The sequence below is a fragment of the Chrysochloris asiatica genome, unplaced genomic scaffold, assembly GCF_000296735.1.
Source record: "Chrysochloris asiatica unplaced genomic scaffold, ChrAsi1.0 scaffold00055, whole genome shotgun sequence".
Taxonomy (NCBI): Eukaryota; Metazoa; Chordata; class Mammalia; order Afrosoricida; family Chrysochloridae; genus Chrysochloris; species Chrysochloris asiatica.
In genome coordinates, this window is record NW_006408573.1 from 11,805,283 (window position 1) to 11,824,470 (window position 19,188).

The window sequence follows — 19,188 nt, forward strand, 5'->3', positions numbered from 1 at the left end:
AATAGTTGGTGTGTATATTTAAATGATAATCATATTAACTGATCTTCCTTGTAGGTCTATAGATGCTCTGCTATCACTGATAGCTTTGTACTTTGGAATAGATCCACAAATGTTCTTTCTGACGATGAATGTAACACCGTTGCTCTTCAATTTGTCATTCCAGAGAGAGTCGATAATAGGTCTATGTGATTCAAAATGACCAATATCATTTCAGCTCACACACACCCAGGATACTGATCTTTGTGTGTTCCCTTTCATTACTGACGACTTCTAATTTTCCTGATTCCATACTTTGCACAGTTCACATTTCGATTATTAATGGATGTTTGCAGCTCTGTCTTCTCATATTGACTCATGCCAAATCAGCAAATGAAGGTCCTGAAAGCTTTCTGCCACTCACATCACTCAGCTCAACTCTGGTCGGAGGAGGCAGTTCTTCCCTTGTTGTGTTCTGAGTGTCTTCCAGTCTGAGGAACTCATCTTTCAGCATTTTATCAGATATGTTCATAAGGTTTAGAATGCCACTGAGCCTCAATTTTGTCCATTTGTTGATCTCTGTTCCTCTAAGACTCAATTCATGTTTCCTTCTCTGAGAAATCCATATTGCTTGTGAAACTGACCACTAGATATTTCTCTTAATCCCTCTCTGCTGTTCTTCATCATTGCTTCAGTTTGATGGATTCTGCCCCGCATACTTGTGCAAAAAACTACCCTTAGCATTTACCTCTCAGAGAGTATGAAAGGAGCATTGATACACATTTTTGGAGTGCTGAGACTTTCTCACAAAACCCTTACATGTGCGCATGCATATATATGTGTAGAGTTTTGTCCTGATGTTGTCAACTAAGAAGATATCTTTTATTTCTCAACAGAAGGAGAATTGAGTTTTCTCTATGATTCTGTTCACATTCACAGTATGTTGTCATTGTTAGCTGCCATGTAGCCAGTGTCGGGGTCATGGTAAGGTAACTCCATGCTCCACAGAATAGAACCATTGTGAGCCAGAGAGTTTTCAATGACCTTTCTTCTTATTCCATATAATTCTAGAAGGTCTGCTGAGGCCTATTCAGCATCATAGCTACACACAAGGTTCCAATGTCAGACAAATCATGACTGCACTGGAGGTGTACTGACTGAGAACTGAACTCAGGTTTCCCAAATGGAAGGCCAGAACTGAGCCACCACTTTCTCCCTTTTCACAGGATAAACCATGTTAAACAAAGGTCTCCTCATTTAAAACAAACAAACAAAAAAACCCAGAACAATCAGTGATGCTCTATAATTCAGTAGAATGTTTTCCTCTGGATAAAAGGGATTCACTTAGTGCTGAAAGATGTGGTTCAGATATAGGGATTTTAAATAACCTGACTGTAATAACTATTGTTAAATGCCATTGAGTTAGTTTCCAAGGAACGGCTGGCTGGTGGGTTTGAACCACTAACTTTGTGGTTCACAGTCCAGTGCTTATTCTACACTGCCACGCCACAATTCCACTGCAATAATTATTCTCCCTATGATCATGCTTCAACATGGTCCCTTCCTACACTGAATCCATAAATAGTTACGTGTCTTCTTTTGTGGTGGGTCAGACAAAAAGAGGAAGACCCCCAGTGAGATGGATTAGCAAAGTGGCAACATGAATAGGCTCAAGCGTGTTAACAGTTGTGAGACTGGCCCAGGACCAGGCAGTGTTTCGTTCTGTTGTGCATAGGGTCGCTATGAGTTGGCACTGACTAGATGGCACCTAACAACAGTTGTGAGACTGGCCCAGGACCAGGCAGTGTTTTGTTCTGTTGTGCATAGGGTCGCTATGAGTTGGCACTGACTAGATGGCACCTAACAACAACAGCAACTCTGGAGACAAAGAAACCACATGGAATGAGGATCCAGATATCCTAACCAAGGCCCATATGGAGAACGCTGAGCCTGGCCCTGATCAACAGAACTATCAAGTTAAGTGAGGTCTAGCTTTTTGATGCACAGAATTATGCCTAACTTAAAAGGTTACTGTTTTCAGCCATTACCAATCTCCTTCATGCCGAGGCATTCAGCTTGGCCATGAGTCACTCCCAAAGTTATAGAGCACATTACCTTGGTTTTTCTCATGGATTCACCACTTTCATTGAACCTCTGATGTGGTGCTGTGAGATAAAGCACTGATAAACCTCAAGGTCAGTTTGAACCACAAAGTTGATGGGTCAAATTCACCAGCTGCTCCTGGGAAACCCAACACAGGGTTGCTATGAGTCGGAACTGACTCTATGGCACTTATGAACAAGAAGAAACTGAAAGAACATGCTCAGCATTTCTTAAACTGAAAGACCAGAACAAAAAATTCAGGCCTCAAGTGGTAATATTGAAAGCTTCTATGGGGAAAAATATTGAATGAAGCAGAAATCATGAAAAGAAAATGGAAAGAACACACAGCGTGACTGTTCCAAAAAGAATTGGTCGACATGCAAACATTTCAGGAGGTAGCATGTGATCAAAAACTAATGATATTGAAAGAAGAAATCCAAGCTGCGGTAAAGGCATTAGCAAAAAACCAAGCTCCGGGAACTGATGGGGTACCTATTAACACGGATCAACAAAGTGATGCAGCACAGACAGCACTCACTAGTCTACGCCAAGAAAGTTGCAAGACAGCTTCTTGACCAGCTGACTGGAAGAGATTCATATTTGTGCCCACTGCCTAGAAAGGTAACTGACCAGAAAGTAGAAATTACTGAACAGTATCATTAATACCAGATTCCTGGTGTGGTGCTGTAGGGTAAGCACTGGACTGTTAAACTTAAGGTCGCTCCTCAAAAACCCTATTAAGGTCACTATGATTAGGAACGGACTTAACGGCACTTAACAAAAACAACAAATCATTAATACCATACAAAAGTAAAATATTGCTCAAAACAATTCAAAAATGGTTATAAAAGTACATCCATCTATAACAAGGTACCAGAAATTCAAATTGGATTCAAAAGAGGATTGGAAATAAAGCATAACATTGCAGACGGATCATGGCTGAAAGTAGAGAATATTTGTGCTTTATTGACTAGACAAAAGCAAAAGGTTTTTGACTGCATGGATCTTAACACACTATGGTCTGAAGTTTAGGGAGATGTATGAACTCCTGAGCCAATGGGCACTGACCTGGCTACTAGGAGCTAGAGCTGAGAGTGACGTGGCCAGCTGGTCTGAAGTATGGGGAGGCATGTATGAACACCCAAACTTGCAGCTATTACTCATTTGACCTAACTTGGCTAGCTGACCAGAACGCCAGCAAAAGGAAATAAGGATGCTTGATACTGTGAGCAGGTATAAACTGCTACAATTCGTTGAACTGGATCTTTGCTTATGGATACAGTTGTTCAAAATTCCAACCAAAATGGAAGGATCAAACCTGTTTCTTCAGTGCACTGGGTTAATAGGGATTGGCGATTTAGACACTGGCTATTAGAAATGGGAGATATGAAGAGAAGAAGTGGCTGGCTTACATGCTTTCATGAGTGTTCTTAGTTTTAGAATGCAGGGGTTAAGGTAGACTCTCTACTGAATACTTTTCCTATTCTCAGACAAGATCATCAGCCCTACTTTCAACCAGTCATACCTTTTAATGGAGTATAGATGGGACAATGGTGATAGAATATTATGACTCAATTGTGAGGAATTGTTAGCAGGATAAATTGCAATTAATTACAAATGTCATTGTAGAAGATGTGTAGTCAAAGGGAGGAGTTGTTAATCTTTCAGTTCAGGAACAGATGGTCCCAGGACCGTCAAAAAGGAAGAGCATGAGTAGTATGTGAATCCTACTTAGGGAAGCAAGTATGGCAGAGACAGTGAGTGGCAGAGGCAGTGGCATGGAGAGAAAGAGCAGCTGCAGACTCTAGGCCCAAGGACTGAGAAAGGCTGTGTGCCTGCAGGTAGGAGGCTGGCTTGCAAAATGTGCCCCTTGGACATTTAAATGAATATATACTTTTTGGTTTTGTATGTAGCATCAAATAGTTTTGCTTGGCTGATTTCTGGAATACAAGACATAAAAGGAAAACACAGGGAGGAAGCAGGATAATTGTTGTTGAAGGGAGGCGATTGTAATCGTTGAGATGAAGCAAAAGGTCTGACTGATTGAAAGTAAAGCCGATGATCTTGTCTGTTATACTTCACTCAATTCACAATAATAAGTTAAAAACTAAAAGGAAGTACAGCCAGAATGCTCCTTAGGAGCCAGGATGGGGAGACTTCATCTCAGATTCTTTGCACATGTTATCAGGAAGGATAATTCTTTAGAAAAGGACATCATCTTTAGTAAAGTATAAAATCATCAAAAAAGAAGGAGATCCCAACAAGATGGATTAGACACTAAGACTGCAACAATGGACTCTAATACAATAAATCTAAGGGTAGTATAGGATAGTTGTACATAGTGTTGCTATGCATCAACAAGAACTCAATGACAATCTACTTAGCCTCTTCCTGCCTCTCTCTATTCATCTACAAAATGGAGACACTCAGAGTAAGGCCCCATAATGGAATGGGTTGATTGAGTCAGAAGCATGGTAAGCATTTAGATGTGTCTGTGGTTGTTGTTACATGATTATATTAATCTTCACTGAGTTCTAAAGGACAGTCTAGAGATTCTCAACCACAATGAAGAGAAAGAGGCAAATGAGGTCTGATGGCAGGAAACGGAATTTAACCTCCTACACTGTAATAATTTACAGCCTCGGAAAACCTATACAGGGTCGCTATGAGTCGGAACTGACTCCACAGCACACAACCACCACCACCACCACATTGTATAACTGTTTCTGGGACTCTTTCAGGTCTGAATGTGAGTTCAAACTGAGTAATACCTACAATTACTATACATGGAGCGCCTTCCATATGTCAGATGCTTTATACACAACATCTCTAATCCTTACAATTAAAATCTATTATTATGCATCAGACTTTGTAGTTAGTGTCTCCCATCATGATCACATGTAATCCTTAAAATCACTTTTATGACAGATATTATTAACCCAAATTCCAAATAAAGCAGCAAAAGCTGAAGTAAGGGACCCAAGTACCCAGAGCTCTTCAGTCAGCAGGGAAGTATACTTACTGGGATCTATCATCCTGGTGTGGCGTGCTGGTTAATGTGCTAGACAACAAGATCGGTTTGAACTGCAAAAGCAGCAGTTCAAGCTCACCAGCCAACCCTCAGAAGCCCTATACAACAGGGTTGCTATGTGTTGGAATCGACTCGATGGCACTTAACAATAACAACAACAACATCATTATCTAAAGCCTACTGTTTTTCTTGAGACTGTCCTGTGTCTTGGAAGAAAAAAAAGCCTAGAAAATGAGGGTTCTCTGTCAGGTACATTTAATTACCAGCAATGGATTATTAGCTGTGTTGTCTTTAGAAGTATACATCTGGGACCAGAGGGACGAGTTGGAGAAGCTCTCCACACACTCCAGAGAGTACTATTGTGCATACTGGTGGTTGCCCTGTGTCTTTCCTTGGACTGATTCATAATGCCAAGTGAATTTACACTTGCAGGGTGCTTTCCACATCATTTGACAAGAAGTTTTCAGACTATGTCTTAGGTGTGCCGCCATATTGGGAGAGATGCCGAGATGGTGGAAAGGAAGGGTTTCTGGTCCTGTCCCTCATCTATACTTCAAAAGAAAAGTTGCACTGCTATGTGTTCTATATACTAAGGTTACCTCTGAGATTTAGCATAATGAAATAATTATACACACACACACACACAGAGATGAAAATTCCCTCTTCCTTATGAAAGACTAGACAGGAACACTATGGTGGGAGAGAAGAAACCAGCTCAGAAATAAGATTGTGACAAGAATGGAACTCATCCCCAGCAACCCTGCTTTCGTTTACTCTAGATCCTGTTATGAAGCTGTTTGTGGGTGAAATCTCCAATCAATTTACATGTACAAAGAAGTGCTATTAAGAGTTCCTAAGAGTCAAAAGATTTTGCTGAATATTTAATTACTATACCAGCACAATCAGTTTAAAATGGTGTAAATGGAAGAAATTAGTTTTACATTCATCCAAATTTGACTTGGGCAACCTCTAAGACCAGGTCTTGATGCCATCTGGGAAATTAACTCAAATAATGACCTTTGTGGTATGAGGCATGGCCAAGACACTGGGCAAAATGGCCCCAAGGGTTCTTTCTTTGGCAGCATCCACAGTCTTTACCCATTAGATGCCAGTTACAACATGCCTCTCTCTCAACACTGGCAATCAAAAACATCTGCAGATATTGCCAGAAGTCTCCTGGGGTAGGGAGGGAAATCACTGATCTTACATCGGCACGAAAATCACTTCTTGTTGTTGTTAAGTGCCTTTGAGTTGTTTCTGACTCATAGTGATCATGAGGAGCAGCTGGTGGGTTTGAACTGCCGACCTTGTGGTTTGCAGTTCAGTGCTGATCCTACAGTACCACACCAGGAGTTCAAAATTACTTAATGATACCTTAAAAAAAAAAAAGAAAAGAAAAGAAAGTTGAAGTCACACCTAAAACAACATTCTCAGAATTCTAGAAAGTTCAAAGCCCCATTCAATCAAAATCTTACAAATAAAACTTGAGTAAAGACTACAGCAGTTTTAGAGTGTTTGTTGTTGTTGTTGTTTTACTGATTTATGACAACTAAATCATGAAGGCACTGAAGTGGTTTTGGATGTGTTCTGAAATGACCAGCTTTTCCTGAACATCAAATTTTTGATCTATCTTCAGAAAAAAATATGGATTGATAGACACTATCAAATTTGATAGCAGATCCTGGATATAAAGAAAAGTTTTCTTGCTGTAAAATTTTAGCTGGCTGTCACTTGCATTATACTATGTCACATCTCACAATGACATATCGCAATGTAATGCAATGGAAGCCACATAATAGACAACTGAAATTCATAACTTTCTGAACAGAGAGAGTCATTGTTTACTGTGATGCTTCCCAAGGGAAGTCAGGAATCCCTCTGCTGAGACCACTCACAGCGCTGCTGCCGCCACTGGCCAATCTGTGTCTCTTGTCTTCTGATCTTGTCCAGATTCTGTATTTACCCAACCTGCCTTCCTTTAAAAATGGTTCTTCCCTCATGTCTTATGACTGCAAGTGGATTGCCACTCAAGGAAGATGGTTATAAATCTAGGCTGACCTATTAGGGGTTTTAGGCGCCTGGGCGATGCCAACACTTAAACACTCAGCAACTAGCTGAAAGTTCTGTGGTTTAAACCCACCCAGAGGAGCCTCGGAAGGCAGACCTGATGATCTGTTGTAGAAAGATCTGAATTTTGGAAACTCGACGGAACACAGTTCTATTTTACATGTCACCATGAGCTGGAACCAACCCGAGGGTAATTAACAATCACCCCAAAAGACTATTGCTAGCCTACATAACACATTTGTGTTATTAAAAGTTGAATTCACCTTTGAGAAGCTACAGTCTTGTGGGTTTAGTTAGGAGCTTTTGGTGATCAGATCATGTCTTTCTACAACTGAGACAGGACAGTCTTCACTGGAATCACAGTTTTTCAAGGACAGTGTGGACTGATTTTCAGTTCTGATGTGGCGCTGTGGGCTAATGCATCAGATTGCAAAGTTGTTTGAACTGCAAAGTCAGTGGTTCAAGCTCACCAGCTATTCCTTGGAAACCCTATACAGGGTCGCTATGGGTCGGATTCGACTCGACAGCACTTAACAACAACAACAACAACTCTTCCTAGGGGTGGGGCTCTTGTGTAGCAAACAACTCTTACCACTATACAGAGCAGCCCTGAAAATGTTTCATTCCCTTAAATACAGACAATGGCTCCTTGGACTACATGTGCACCTTGAAGACCAAACATGAAACTTCCTTAAATGACTTGATATGAAATCTGGAATAGAAAAAAATCTCTCATTAAAAAACGCCAAGCTATGGGCCCAGAGTCAGTGACATAGCCACAGAGGGCTAGAGTGGAGAGTGAAGCGTCCAGCTGATAAGAAGAGAGGGCATATGCATAAGAACACCCACACTTGCAAACAATACCCACTTGACCTGACTTCAATGACTGGATGATCAGAGCTCAACTGGAAGAAGAAGAAGAGGAAAACAAAAGTAATCTGATACAATTTGATGAACTTGACCTACATCTATGGATGCAGTAGCTCAAAAGAGGGCACAAATCTTTACAGCAAGGATCATTCCCACCCCCTCCATACACAGAGTAGACATGGATGGGCAACTTGGGCATTGGCTACCCAAAATGGGGGAGCTACAAAGGCAAGAAGTGACTGGCTTACAAGCTTTCAAGCAGGAACCTAGATCCAGAGGGCATGGAGGAAGGTAGAATCTCCACTGAGTAGTATCCAATCTGCCTAGGTGGGGCTGATGAAAGGAAATGCAGATAGGTATCTTGTGATACAATAGTGAATAATTGTTATCAGGACTGATTGTGAGAGTTGGAAATGTAAAGGTAGATGTTTTGTAGCAAGGAGGGGAGTAATTAACTTTGCAAGTCTAGGAGCAAAGGTCCCTGGGACCATCAAGGGAGAAGAGCAGAGAGCGGGATCCTACCCAGAGAAGCAGTGATGATGGAGGCAGAGATGATGACGTGGAGTGATGGAGCAGTTGGGGACTTTAGACCCAGAGAGGGAGAGGGGCTGTGTGCTGACGACTAAGGGTTGGGGGCTGGGGAAAGTGGGGGGTACAGGCTTGTAGGATATACCCTTGGGTTGGCTGATGATGCATCGAGAGGATTGTTACCATGGCAATGAAACGATATATGATAGAATGAATGTAAACTAATGTTGTCCCATGTAAACTATCACATAATTCACAATAAAACATTAAAAAAAAAAAAAAAACAAGCTATTCAGTTAGTCCTAAAGGAGCTCTGGTAGCGTAGTGGTTACGAATCGGGCTGCGAACCTTAAGGTCAGCGGTTCGAAACTACCAGCCGCTCCGCGGGAGAAAGATGAGGCTTTCTACTCCCGTAAGGATTTACACCCTCGGAAACCCTGTACAGGGTCGCTATGGGTCGGAACCGACTCGACGGCACTTAACAACAACAACAACATTCAGTTAGTCCTAGTGTTTCGGGAAGTTCTGGTTCCCACCCCTGGTGAAGATGGTGTGTAAGGAATCGTGATCGTATAGGACAGAATAGAATGGACCCACCAGGTTTCCAAAATTGTAATCTTTTTCAATAGCCTCAAAGTTGGGCAATGAATAAGGAAGACCATAGAAGAACTGATGCATTTGAGTTATGGTGTTGGAGGAGAATATTAAAAGTACCACGGACTGCCGGAAGAACAAACAAATCTTTGTTAGAAGTATAGGCAGAATACTCCTTAGAAGCCAGGATGGCTAGACTTTGTCTCTCATGCTTTGGACATATTATCAGAAGGCACCAGTCTCTGGAGAAGACATCCTACGTGGTAAATTGGAGGGTGTGTGAAAAACAGGAAGAGCCCCAACAAGGTGGGTAGTCACAGTAGCAGCAGCACTGGGCTATTGAGTAGCAATGATTGTGAGATTGGCGGAGGGTCTCGACTTAATGAAAGAAGAAGACAAGGTCTACAGCACTCTCTATTGGGGCTATTGGCTGCTATTGAGTCAATTTCCACTAATAACATCCTTGATGTCTCTGATTCTAGCACTGTTTCCATTCTATTTTTTTGTTTTGTGGATCTTTTTGTTTGTTTTGTTGTATTAATATTCTTTTTATAGCATAGGTCATTTGAGTGAGGTTTCTGTCACCTGTAAGCAAATTCATTTTAATGAATACATGTATTTTCTCTACCTAGATTTCTCTAAGAGTATGTTCTTCCCACACTCTTTTGTGTGAAATTACATTAAATGCATCCATTCAAGTCTCTTGCATTCTTAATCACAGTTACCCTTTGTGCCCATATGTTATACTCAGTGTTTTGTATAATTTGTTCTCTTACTGCTATATAATGTTTTAAGTTGTACCTGGATGTATTCATTTCAAGAGAAGAAAATGAAGGCTGGGAGAAACAATGGCTCATCAGAGACGCTCTAGCAAGTGACAGAGGCCAGAGATGAATGCTGTCTTTGGGGAATAGCCACCTTTCCAGGCAACCAGGGAGAAAGGCGTGGCATTTTGCTTCCATAAAGATCGGTGGTAGTGAGGCTATGCTGTGAAGTCGGTTCCAATTCACAGCAAACCTATATAGGGTTTCCGAGGCTGTAAATCTTTATGGGAGCAGAAATTCTCATCTTTCTCCCCCGTTGCACATGGCAGCTGAAAAATTTGAACTGCAGACCTTGTGACTAGCAGCCCATCTCCTGACCCACTATGCTAGCAGAGCTCCTCAGTCAAGATTACAGTCTTCGAAATCCTATGGGGTAGTTTTACTCTGTTCTGTAAGGTTCCTATGAGTCAGGCCAGGGTTCTGCCCTGAGCACTTTTCTCTCTTATTTCCCTACCCCAGTTCCTTCTATTATTCTCTGCATTACAACTTAAAACAAACAAACAAAAAAACAGGCCTTTAGGAGAACACATTAATATGTGCCTTTAATGTGAATGACCTTGTTTCTGTGAACTCAACATCTAATGGACGTAAAAGGATCTGGCTGGCAGAGACCCAGGAATTGACCAGTGATTTATGCATTCTATCTAATGAATCTCAATGGCTTGTGTATCTGGGCCATTCTCTCAGGATTTGGCCTTGGTTTACCAAGTGCATCGAGTGCTCATATCTACGTCTTTGACTCATACTTTCGCTTAGTGCCCTGACATCAAACTTTGCCCCTTTCATCCTTGCCCTTCTAAGAAGGTATGTCTGGCACAGGTAACCAAGCACCTTGATCTGGTACTCCCCTTAAGAAAGAAAGTGGAAACAGCTATGTCACATGTGGTGAGAATTTTTTTTACTCTCTGGGAATTACTACTGCAAAATCATCCTCACTAACTTGAGCCTCCGAATGCCTCTTTGGAATCAGAAGATTGAAACTGGGGCTACATTTCAAGGCCAGTTTCTATAACTAGTCAAGTTTCTTAGTTTCTGGCCACCTTTGTCTGATGCCAGCTTCCTTCTTTCTTCTTATGAGGTCTCACCAACTTTGCTTCAAGTTCACTACTGAGGAAAATGAAGTTTACCTATTCCTGTAAAGATTTACAGCCTGGAAACCCTACACAGGGTCACTATGAGCCAGAATCGACTTGACGGCACATACGGACAGAGTTTGGTACTATAAGTCCCTGTTGTATGTTGCCATCTTCTACAACGTCATCACTCTTCTGAAGAGGAGGACTCTGGTAAGACAAGTGCTTTGATGCTAAAAGCCCATAACTCATAATCAAAGCCCAGCATGATAATCCAAATAATACATTTCTACAATCACTTTGGATAGCCAAGATTTGGATTTTAAATTCTCACTCTGAAATCGCAACATAAGAACTTGTGCGTTTTCAAGAAGCTGACAGGAAGTTTATAGTTAATGATACCTCCACTGTTTTGAGACACAGTATAATAAGGAATTAAGCAGGTATATAATATAATAAAAACTATGACTGCTTTTGGAAATAGGCTTCCTTATGGCCCTTACAGTTTGTCCATACTCCTTCTACATTCAGTTGAGTATTGAACTGGAGACATAATTTGGTTCTCAGTATTATTCTTGAACTGAAATTCTCATTCTTTTCCTCCAGGTTATTTATAAGCCAACATGTTCTCTTTACAAATTAAAGTACAACATTTCATTAATTCTAATGCATATATAATAAAATATTTTTAATATCTTTGAAATCAGAGATATTGCAGTTGATGTTAGTTGATATTTAACTGTCAGATTTTTAATGGAGCATAACTTGCTTTTCTTTCTTAGATACAAATTAAAGCTGCAATTTTCTTATATTGGATGAGGGAATGCTAATGCACCTGGCTGTTAACTGAAAGACTGAAAGTTCAAGTGCACTCATAGGCACCTCAGAAAAGACGTCTAGAGATCTCTTTCCTAAAAATTCGTCATTGAGAACTCGATGGAGCACAGTTCTCCTTTGATTCACAGGGGCTTACCATGAGTTGGAATCAACTCCACAGCAACTTTGTTGTTGTTGTTGTTGTTAAGTGCCATCGAGTCGGGTCCGACCCATAGCGACCCTGTACAGGGTTTCCGAGGGTGTAAATCTTTACGGGAGTAGAAAGCCTCATCTTTCTCCCGCGGAGCAGCTGGTAGTTTCGAACCGCTGACCTTAAGGTTCGCAGCCCGATTCATAACCACTACGCTACCACAGCAACTTTACAATTTTATATTTAATATTTGAAGAAATTACAGTTTTAAGATATGAGATTAGAGCATGGGCTTTAGAGCAGGAAAAGGCAGAGATAATGTGTTTGTCTGACCTACTCTGGTCACAAATGATTCACTAGACAGCATTGATGCATAGACCCAATGACCAAAGTAGAGACCCTACTTTGTTCTATTTGAAACATCCAGAAGAGAAGAACAGAGGGCAGGCCTCTAGTATAACTGTGTTCCTAATGTTATTTCATCTAAATTTCACATGGTATTACTAAAAATTATGTAAACATTGTTAATGTGGAATCACAGGGATACAAAAGGCCCATTTCCAGAGAAGAGTATGTATCTCTAAATACTTCTCTTTCCACTTAATGCATTTTAGAATTTTTTTTATTTTAAAAAGCTAAACAAATTATTTGTTTTCTCTTGTCCCAATGCATTGTGTGATAGGATAAATGCAGGTTGAAATAAATAGGATAATGTATAATGAATAAAATATAAATAATTAAGATGAAATCATGGTTTTCTCTAATAGGTTTTTATTGCTGCTCACTGGTTACCTTCTGCCCAGTTGATTTCTGTAAGATGTGATCATTTAGAAGATACAGAAAGAGCAAAAGCAACACCTATATGTGTTGGCCACTTATTTTTTATGATTGATATACAATTTGACTTCATCACCAAAGGACAAGTTGTTGTTGTTAAGTGTCATAGAGTCAGTTCCATAGTGACCCTGTCCAGGGTTTCCAAGGAGCATCTAGTGGGTTTGAACCACCAGACTTGTGGCTAGCACTCCAGTGTTTATCCAACAGCACCACATCAGTAATTCAAAGGGACACTAGAGGCCTTCTAATAAACTCTCTGGCAAGTAGATTACCTCCATTTCTAATGGGTGATCATTGGCAAACCATTGTTGTCGATGTTGTCATTGTTATTACTAAATTTTTAACTCACATATCTCAACCTTTTCATTAATTCTCAGTCCTTACAGATTTTGGCAATATGCTTACTGTCAGTCCTAATTTTTCTAACTTCTTATATAATTAAAGTTAGACTGCAATGTTGTGCAAGGCAGAATTGGGGCTAATGGCCAAATACAGAAGCCAATATTGTCTTTCTGACCATCATAAACTAAGCATTGCTTTTTTTTTTTTTTTTTTTTTTATAATAACTCAGCATTATTATAATGAATTGTGAAAAGATTGTAAAAATAATGCTTGATATATATATAGTTGTTGTTGTTGCTAAGTGCCGTCACATAGCGACTAACCGGTAGAGATAATAGATTGTCTTGGGTTCTAGGTTTTCAATAATCACTATGGCAATTTTTGTCTTCTTTTTGGATGTTGTCAGATTTTATCTCAACTAAGACTGTGATGCTTTTCTCTGTTAAGTACTTGATGGTTTCTAACCTGCCATAATTTTTTTTCTCAACAGTATTTGCTTCTATTCCCTCTGGTTTGGGTGGGGGAAGTGGGGTGGGAGGTGTAATGTATACAAAACACTCGGGAATATATAATAATTTGGACAACCAAAGGGCACATTCTGCAACCTGCCTCCTGGCTGTCAGCACACAGTCCCTTTCTTTGCATGAGTCCAGAGTCTTCCGCTGCTCCCTCTGCTGCTCCCTCTCTCCATGTCATCATCTCTGCCTCCATCTCTGGTGTCGCTGCTTCTCTTGATAGGGTCTCACTTTCGTTTGTGCTCTTACCCCTTGATGGTCCTAAGGTCCTCTATTTCTGGACTGTACGATTAACTACTCCCCCATATTTGCTACAAAACTTCTACATTTTTAGTTGTTACAGTCACGATTATTCATAACAATTACTTACTGGTGAATCATAAGAATCTTATCCCCATCTCTTTTCACCAGATCTGTCTAGACAAGTGGAGATTCTACCTTCCCCCAAACACTCTTATGCTAAACTCCCTCTTGAAAACATGCAAGCCAGTCACTTCGTGCCTTTTTCACCCCTTCATATTAGGTAGCCAATGTCTAAGTTGTCCGTCTCTATCTACCCTGTATGCATAGGGGATAGCATTGATACTTGATATGAAGACTCCTTCCCTCTCAGTTGGTATTTTGAGCTACTACATCCATAAGTATAGGTCAATAACCTGCTGTAATTTGAGAGAGAGTCCTCATGTGGGACTGTAGGATAAGGTCAGTGGTTCAAACCCACCGACTACTCCCTGGAAACTCTATATAGGGTCACTATGAGTTGCAACAAAGTTAATGACATTTAACAACAAAAATATAGTTTGAAACGACCACCTACCCCCTGCCAGCTTGTTGTACTGTCATGGATTGCATGTTGCCTGGTTTGGTGCTGTGGGTCAATGCACTGGACTACAAGGTCAGCAGTTCAAACTCACCAGTCCCTTCTTGGAAACCCTATACAGGGTCACTATGAATTGGAACTGACTCGATGGCACTTAACAACAACAATGAATGATCCTGTTATATATATGGGGTCTCAAGGGCTCAAAGCCAATTAGACTGCAACTAACAACAAAAACAATATCCATCTAAAAAGAAAGTCATATGCATCTGAAAATAATAAAATTTAAAAATCAATAGATTTTGTGTGTGTGTGTGTGTTCGGCAAAATGTTCCCATTTTTCTTCTTCTGCTTCAGTCAATGTGTAACACTTTGAAATGCAGTGTATGCTATGGGTAAAAACATAGATTTAGCAGTTTGCTCATTGTTGTTGGTATTGTTAAGTGCCATCAAGTCAGCGACCTTGTATAAGGTTTTGGAGGAGCGGCTGGTAGGTTTGAACTGCTAGCCGGATTCTATTCTGGGAGAGTCACTTATATTAGAGTCGTAGTTTTCTCATCTGCAAAACTACAATAGGGTGATACTTACCATTAATATTTCTACTGATAGGAAGGTAGGTGGTAGATGTGTAAACTGCCTGAAATAGTAAGGGCTCAATAAACTGTAGTTATTGTTTATGTCTTACAATGTGTTACATATTCACTATGTTGTTGTTGTTATGTACAGATGAGTCATAACAACCTTGTATAGGGTTTCCAAGGAGCAACTGGTGAGTTTGAATCACTGACCTTGGGTCCAGCGCTTTATCTCACATTAGGAGTCTGTATGTAGTGACCCATTAAAAAAATAATAATAGTAGAGAACATAAGTGTCTTAAAACAATTTCAAAACTCCGAAGTAAAACACTTGCTTGAAAAGTAAGCATACACTCTAATCTTTATAATAACTTTAATGTTTCACAGTAAAAGTTATTTTATAAACAATTATATTTCTGTGGCATGCAACATTAGGTAGACTGGATTTGCTTGCAGGACAAAAGTTCTTGCAAAATTAAATATTTATTTTAGAATCTATAACATATTAGGATGACAGAGAAGTTATAACAGATTTAGGGTAAGGGGATATTTATTCTTTCTTTTGGTTCCCCTATCCACTCAAAATGTGCACTTTTAATAACTGTCTGTATTTTGGACTTGGTAACTTGGATAGAAAAGATAATGAGCTTTAGATAATTCTACCTTAACATTTAAAACTTTCTTTGCTAAACAGTTCTAATCAAGGCACATTTCATGGCTACTCACAATACAGGTTTCAGAAAATTGCCAAAATTATTATTTTTAAGATTTTAAATTATGTATGTTGTTGTTGTTAAGTACCGTGGAGTCGGTTCCGACTCATAGTGACCCTACACAGGGTTTCCGAGGCTGTAAATCTTTATGGGAGCAGAACACCTCATCTTGCTCCCAAGGAGCCGCTGGTAGTTTCGAACTGCTGACCTTGAGGTTGGCAGCCCGACTCGTAACCACTACGCTACCAGAGCTCCTGGTATTAATTATGTATTAACATTAATTATGTATGTTGTTGTTGTTGTTAAGTGCTGTGGAGTCGGTTCTGACTCATAGCGACCCTGTTCAGGGTTTCCGAGGTTATAAATCTTGACGGGAGCAGAAAGCCTCATCTTTCTCCTGTGGAACAGCTGGTAGTTTCGAACTGCTGACTTTGTGGTTCACAGTCTGATTCGTAACCACTATGCTACCAGCGCTCCTTTAATTATGTATACAGAATATTTTTTAAATACAAGAGTTAGTCACTAAGTATTCCTGAAAAAACAAAAAAAATCCTAGAAATTCTTATTACATATATCCAAAATATTTTTGAGAAATGAAAACATGTTATTGTTTCTCAATAGCCTACATCTATGTTTATATGCTTTGGAGTGTATAGACTTAGTGTTTTCACCTCTGTAATGCTTCATGGAAGGAGAACTGGTAGTACAGTACATGACGAGCTAGGTTGCCAGCCACAAGGTCAGTAGTTCAAATCTACCAGTCGCTCTGCAGGAGAAAGATGAGGCTTTCTGTTCTCGTAGAGGTGTACAGCCTCATAAACCCTACATAAGATTGCAATGAGTTAAATCCCACTCAATGGTACACAACCAACAACCAAAACCCTTCCTGAGAGCCTGGTATAATGCTGTAGGATAAGCACTGGACTGCTAACCACAAGTTCAGCTGTTCAGACCGACCTGCCACTCTCAGACACCCTATACCGGATCATTATGAGTCAGAACCAACTCAATGGTACACAACAACAAAAACAGCAACAAACACCTTTCTTTTTTCTTTTCTTTTGTAGGAAAAACATGGTTTTGTACATGAGATAAAACTTAATATAAATTCAAATCCAGTCAAAACCACATGGCAGGTCCCTTTGAAATGTGTTTCGTAGAATTTCTAACTAGAACACATGGTTACTGTCTCAGAAGGCTCTGTCATGAATCCAGTAACAGAGTAAAAACCCCAGAGTCCTTGGTTTCAAATGGAAGAGGAAAAAGACTGGAATGGACGATCTACTCAAATTTCGTCTTCTTTCCTTGTGGTTTATGATCTCCTCCTTCTTCTCTGACTCTCCAAAAGCCTCCTCTCCCTCCAAACCCTCCCCAGCCTTGGCCACCTCTGCCTCCAAATCCTCCTCGGCCTCCACCTCATCCCTCAAAGCTACCTTCACCCTTAGTCTTGGCCCAGTCCAAGGTAACTTTGTTTCCATCGATTTCCCCATCCTCCGTGGCCTCCTTGGCAGTGTACCATCTTCCTTACTGTTGAAGTCTACAAGCCTACACCCTTTGGAGGAGTCTGTTTCTTGGTCTGGTGCGAACAGAACCATGAAATGATCCTTCAATGTTTCCTCAGTTGTGTCCTCAGACAGACCTTTGACAAAGAGTGTTTTGGCTGGCTGGCTTCTAGCTTTAGGGGATCCCCAGGATCCTTGCAATTACATCCTGATGGCTCTGCCCTCAATTTCTCTTTTATTACAAGAATTTAAAGGTTCTTTAGCATCTTTAGCATTCTATAAATGCATACCCTTTAGATTTGCCATTCTGGTTCTGAGGCATCTTGATAGCAGTTACATTCTCAAACACCTACTAGAGTTTCTTCTGTTACACTATAGGAGAGGTTACTTAAAATCAGTGTTTTTGATTCATCGCTCCAAATTCTGTTCTTTCCACTTCTGTGGTCTTGATTTTGACCTGTCTCCCCAGTGTAGTTCAAGGATATAGACTGGCCATCAATCTCTATTCCTTGCTTTTGTTCAAAGGTTTTCTCAGCATCAGCTTCTGTTTTTCCATCTTTGCTGACTAGCCCGATCTCCATGGCATCTTCAAACACTTCTTTTAGTTCACCCTGAGTGACTTTGTAAAGCAAGTTTTTGGTCCAAAGTGTTCTGGCATCTCAGTCTTTTTACTGTCTTTTCCCTTTGGTCTCTCTAGTTTAATTTCATTACCAAATTTCATTACCAGTGAGTTCCAAGGCTTTTTCCAGGTCTTCAGCAGATTCAAAATCCACATAGCCAAATTTCCTAGTCATACCAACTCTGACAGCCATAACAAAAAGATCATTTTTAGCTAAAAAGGTCACTGCGACCAGTTTTTAATTCTGGAGCAGACTGGTTACAATTCAGTTTTCCAACAAATAGATCAAAAGCTGTAGTTGGTTCTATGGCTTCAACTTTCTGCTTCTTGGCTTCAGAATCAGCTTTTCTGTTTGACCATTTCCTTCTTTTGTGTTCCAGGTGCTTCTTTGACAGGTTCTTCCTCCTCTTCCTCATCATCTTCCTCCTTGTCATCCTCTTACTCATCATGATCATCTTCATCATCGTCCTCGGCCACACTCTTGGCTTTCTCAGGGTAGAATTTCTTGCCTTTTGCCAGGGTAGTGTCCATGACTTCTTCTTCAGGGTCATTTTATTCACCCTCCTTCTCGTGGTCCTCATTATCTTCATCATCATCATCATCATCATCATCATCATCATCATCATCATCATCATCATCCTTGTCATCGAAGTGAGGGGTAGCTGCTCCTTTCATCATGATGGGCTCAAATTCATCCTCATCATCTTCCTCACTGTCTTCATTATCTTCTTCGTCACTGTCTTCCTTCTTGGCATTCTTGCCATTCTTTACCCCCTTGGCTGGAGGAGCAGCTCCCTTCTGGCTGGAGGTCACCAACACTGCTTTACCTGGGGTGGCTCCTTTCTAGCCAGCTGTTGCTGTAGCTTTGGCTGCTGTAACTGTCTTCTTACCTGGCATGGCAGCAGCCTTCTTGCCAGGGGTGACAGCTGCTTTCTTGGCTGGTGTGGCAACTATATTTTTAGTGGGGAAAACCACCACCTTCTTTAATGGCAGTGCGGTATTCTTCTTGCCTTTTTTTTTGAAGAATGACAACCTCTTCTCCACTGCTTTCTTCTTCTTCTTCTTCATCTTCTGACTCACTATCTTCGTCTACCTCCTTGGGGGAAGAGCCAGCTTCTTGGAATTACTTTGATTTTTCACGACTTTGGCTAGCTTCACCATGATGGCGGCTGGGGACCGCGGAGTATGTGGAAACCGAGTGGCGCAGATGAGACTACGGAAACCCAACAACG

General features: G+C 40.6%; 1 protein-coding gene across 1 annotated transcript in view; it reads right to left on the reverse strand.

Moving 5' to 3' along the window:
* The window catches only part of CDH8 (cadherin 8, type 2), a 534,958-nt gene that overhangs the window by 51,452 nt on the left and 464,318 nt on the right, over window positions 1–19,188 (reverse strand). The gene's annotated exons all lie outside the window — the stretch shown is intronic.